The sequence below is a fragment of the Dermacentor albipictus genome, chromosome 1 (genome assembly GCF_038994185.2).
Source record: "Dermacentor albipictus isolate Rhodes 1998 colony chromosome 1, USDA_Dalb.pri_finalv2, whole genome shotgun sequence".
Taxonomy (NCBI): domain Eukaryota; kingdom Metazoa; phylum Arthropoda; class Arachnida; order Ixodida; family Ixodidae; genus Dermacentor; species Dermacentor albipictus.
In genome coordinates this window covers 57582313-57587266 of record NC_091821.1, presented here as the reverse complement: position 1 = coordinate 57587266, position 4954 = coordinate 57582313, and the positions used below count along the sequence as shown (strand labels likewise).

General features: G+C 44.5%; 1 protein-coding gene across 3 annotated transcripts in view; it reads right to left on the bottom strand.

The window, feature by feature from the left end:
* The window catches only part of LOC135899365 (endothelial lipase-like), a 49765-nt gene that overhangs the window by 273 nt on the left and 44538 nt on the right, over positions 1-4954 (bottom strand). The gene's annotated exons all lie outside the window — the stretch shown is intronic.

Sequence of the window (4954 nt, the reverse complement as noted above, 5' to 3'; positions counted from 1 at the left end):
CTGTGGGGTTATAGCGCGCCGTGGTGTATGTACCGCTCAATATGGCATGATCTCAAGACACTCGTATACATGATAAGCGCCACATCAACGTAAATAATCGCGATTTGTCGTTTAACATTGAAAATGTACCCACCAGCATCGAGGAGCACGAACTGACTCATCATGCGTGTTATTTTTTCATTCTTTTTTGCTATTTACAGGGTTCGACATCCCTAAGCTGCACAGTGGGCTCTGAGGGACGCTGCAATGGATAGCTCCAGATTAATTTTTACCACCTGTGATCCTCTAAAGTGCACTCAGAGAATGGCATACGAACGTCTTTGTATTCCGTCCTCATCAGAATCGGACCGCCGCGACCGGGTAACGAACCTGTGACCTCGGGCACAACACTAAAACCCTATAGCCATGCACTCAACCACCGCGATCATTGCGCCCGTTTACGTTCTTGCTGTATATGTTTTACTAAAAAGATTGTTTATCTATGTAACTAATTAAATGTCAAATTATACAAATCGCGCAGGTTATCTATAGGGCTCTGAGCAATGCTTGTCACTTTCATTGCAAATCTCGTAGAATCTCGAGTAACTAAATTTATTAATCTATAGAGGTGTGCGAATATTTGTAATTTTGAATCTGAATTTAATAGTCCCTGCTATTTGATTCGTATTCGATTCAAGAATTCACTCTTCTAAGTTGTCGAATATATATATTTTTTTACTTGGCGCTCTTTGGCCATACCTGGCCCTTGCGCCAATAAACACCACACATTCATTCAATATTTTTTTTTGCGAATGTATAAGGGATGAATAAATACACATTTAAAAGAGAATGACACTTAGGCCTATTGAGGTAAAGGGTGTTATGTGGGTAGGGTTATTCATAACTCGCAGCGCATGCCGGCCTCACGGACGAAAAACCACAGTCTTTTTAGTCACGCGCAACAGTGGCAGACAGCAAGATCCACTCTTTGAAAGGAAGGATCAAGACCACATGTCGCCGGCTCATGTCCCCCGACCAGGGACAGTCCCAGTAAGGTGACGCGCATTCGGGTGCACGTCCCCACCACAGTGGTGAAAACCGACATTCTAGTCGGCGGGACGGACATGGGCCTCTTCTTTTTCGGTGCTTCCACTGGCTTGTTACGCTAATTAGGAACGCCATTTGTGTAGAACTTTAGCTGAAAGGGCAAAGCCGCTTCGTGCCTTGTGCACAAGGACCTGCGCACTTCTATAAGTAGTTCTTTTGGCAAAAGGTGTTCGTTCGGTCGTGAAGGGTCTTGCGTGTCTTTCTTTTTTTTTCGTCTCTGCCATTCACTCTCCGGGTCCATGCGGGGCTGGATGACAGGTGTGGAGGCTCCAGATTTTTTGGTCTGTGTGCGGCCGGTAGCCAGCGCACTCGCCAGACCGCGAGCGGCCTCGTTCCCTGTATTTCACGCGTGTCCAGTTACCCAGTGTACGCGAACGTGGATGTTGCGTTCCGTGGGCAACTTCTTGTGGACCGTCTTAACATCATGAGCAACAGTGCCAACTCAGTGATTTGGCTGGTGAATGCACAAATTCGAGTGAATTGGTGTACACCGCCATCTTGCGCATTGTTCTGTTCAGTTCTTGAGCCCCATGCGAGACCGTCGAGATTGTCAAGCGTCGCGACATCGCTGATGGTTGGCTCGGAATCATAACAGAGGCTCATAGTGAAAGCACTCGTATAGGTTTTCCTCCCGTGGATGCCGGAGAAGCTTCTATCGTCTGCGGATTCTACGCGTCGTTCGTGTATACCATGGCCTCATCAGGGCCGTCAGTCAAGAGGTACGTCTGTGCAATTGTTTTGCGATGGTGTGCGTGATGCTCTTTTCTGTTCTTGTGGGAAATAAAGTTTAGCGCTCGTATTAGGATGTTCTCCGATGGTGCGAGCAGGGCTAGTATTTCGTGCGCTCACGCTTGTTGCCTATCGTAGCTTAGCAGCCGACGGCCTCGGTGTGTGAGTTTGCGACGGTCGGTTCATCCCTTCTTTCTTCTCAGTGAAAATCGCATTCAGTGTTGACATGCCGGTGTAGCGGTAAAACTTTATGCACCTGATCAGACGTATCTCTCTCTGTTATGACGGAGTGGGAACGGACTGGCCAGAACGTTTGCGATGTCTGTTCTCATATCAAGGGAGTACTGCTACGGCGCGATGTGCTTTCAGATGACGAAAAAACAGACCGCCTAACTAATAACTCTACAGAGAAGCCCTGAGGACGATTACCGGCTTTCTGAGACAGATATAAGCCATAAAAACATTTATTGCAGTCTAGAGGGAGACAGAACAGTGGATGTGAGGGCTGTTCCGAATGATTCTTGATTCTTGTGAATGATTCTTGATTTTTGTTAATATGTACCCAGAGCAAGTATTCACGAAAAGCTCTTTCCTGAAATACCCGTACTCAGAAATCTTCTTCTGTGTAAGAGCTGTTTCTAACTGGCCGGCTGCCTTTGCCAATCTTATGTCCTACATTACAACTGGCTGCCACTGTCTGCTCTTACATACGAACTGTCCTAGCGTAAAGACGCTTAAAAAAAACGGTATTGTACTACAGTCATTCAAACTTATGCCGAAGTACATGCGAAATCTTATGTCAGCCATGGATTCTGTACTGCACGCGCAAAAAAAAAAATTGCACGGTTCTCTGTTCTTTTTGTGTACATATTAGAAAGGGAACGACAAGAAAGAAAGGAAAAATAGTGTCTCGAAAGACGCGTCCGCCCCGACTGCGAGTAACTAAAATTTTAATCGCAATTATTCTGCAGCAACATGTGGACGGTTGGACATAATCTCCAGGAGCAATTATTAAGATTTCTGAATCGGGGGGAGGGGGAGGGGGGGGAGGTAAGAGTATGAAGAAGTTCATGAATTGTCGCGAATTCAAAGTAACACCTTTCGGAAAGTTTGAAAGGGAAAGTTACAAGAGAAGTAAAAGCAGGGTACGAATGAATACTCTGGAAAAGTTGACATGTGAGGTAATTGGGGGAGTCACAAGAAGTTATGAAATGCGGGTAATTCCATCGCACTGCAGGGATCACAGAACTAATAAAACAAAAATTGCATGAAATTCCAAAAGTCAAACTGGAATTAAAATTTGTAAATATATGCGCGCCATTGTTCTTTATTAATGGGGATATTTTTCAAGTGCTTGAGTCATTTATGGCAGCCACAAGAAATTCACGACGTACGTAGTACATTGCCTGCTAACTGACTTTATTAAGGGTTAAAACTATTAAATCTGTCGCTACATATAAGCAGGGGAACGAGAATTTTCAGCTAAATCTATGCTCAGAGGGGCGCAGTTGAATTGGTCTATGAGCCTATGTGGGCAAGAAAAGCTGTTTTTGATATCTTGAACATTCAGCTGAGCATGTTAACCAGAGCGGCGTGCACTCAGCAGCGCGAAGGAGAGATCACGTGAGCAGCATGTGTCGCGAGACCTAAATAGTGTTCATATGTGCCGCGCATCACTGTGGTCTCCCTGTTCTTTGGCGTGAAGATCTGTCACCCTCGCTTGTCTTCCATCAGTGATATTGTATTACTAAGCACATGGTCGCTGGTTTGACTTCCGGGCGTGGCGGCCCCATTCCGATGGAGCAGATTGAAAAAAAAACGCAGAAAAAAAAAGACCTTCTCTGGTATTGCGTTTTGGGTGCACGTTGAAGGGACTGAAAACTAATTTTTATGGTACTCCTTACTTTAGTGTAGCGAAAAATGTGTGGTCTGACTGTACAGTAGCAGCGCAGAAAACACCGTGGAAAATTATTTATCAGAATTTTCCGATATGTTTTGAGGATGTAGTCAGTGCTTAAAGTCAAGCGGGGGGGGGGGGGGGGCGGTCCCCTCCCTCCTCTATTTTTTGAGGCGGGGCTGTGTCTCCCTGCATTCCTCACCCCCCCCCCCCCCCCCATCGGCATGTCAACTGTAGTACTGCGGTACCCATTCAACAAACGCTGGAGGCGATTTTTATTACCATTAGTGCCTCGTGTGGGGCAATTCTAACTCTACTTCTTCAATTACCGATTTAATCGCGATTAATCGCTTGATGTGCCATAAGTAAAAAACACCAAAGCAGAAATTGTTTTACTGCTGCATGCATTTCCCCGAGGCACTGCACATGACGGTCACCACCCTTGTTCGACTAAGATTCTTGACAGAGCATACTGTTTCATGAACCACCTGAGCGTGAAGCTACCTGATCGTGAATTATCAAGGTTCACCTTGGTTTCTTTATCTTACCGCTTCGTTTTCATTCGTTTAGTTGTGCACTATGAGTGCTATGTTATACCGAAGACACTTGAAGTTTGTCCACTTTGTAGGTAACTAGGTATGAAACCATAAAATATATTGTTGCAGGGCCTTAGGTTGTCAATGAAGCAAGTCAACTCATGCTCTGTGTGGTAGCTAGACTTATTTGCTTTCAGATAGTTCACACATCTTTAACCCTCTGCCTCCCGAGTTACGTGTGAAAAGATTTCCAAAATGCGAACTTTTTCTAATTGCTTGTTTGAATCGGCACGTTAAATAAATGACCAATATACACTCAGATTAATATAATGTTTTCAAAACAGCCACAAAATTTGTTTAATCCTAGAGAAAGTTGCCTTCACTACACTGCTTGAAGTTAGCTTTTTACCCTTTGCCTCCCGAGTTACGTGTGAAAAAGATTTCCAAAATGCGAACTTTTTCTAAGTGCTTGTCTGAATCGGCACGTTAAATAAATGAATAAAATACACTCAGATTAATATAATGTTTTCAAAACAGCCACAAAAATGTGTTTAATCCTAGAGAAAGTTGCCTTCACTACAATGCTTGAAGTTAGCTTTTTCAGCGCCAATGAAGCAAGCAAAAAGTGAGCATCCCACATACAACTTCTGTGCCTCCTGAGAGTTGTGACGAGACCAACTGTCACGTATTTAGGAAGGCCCTAGTA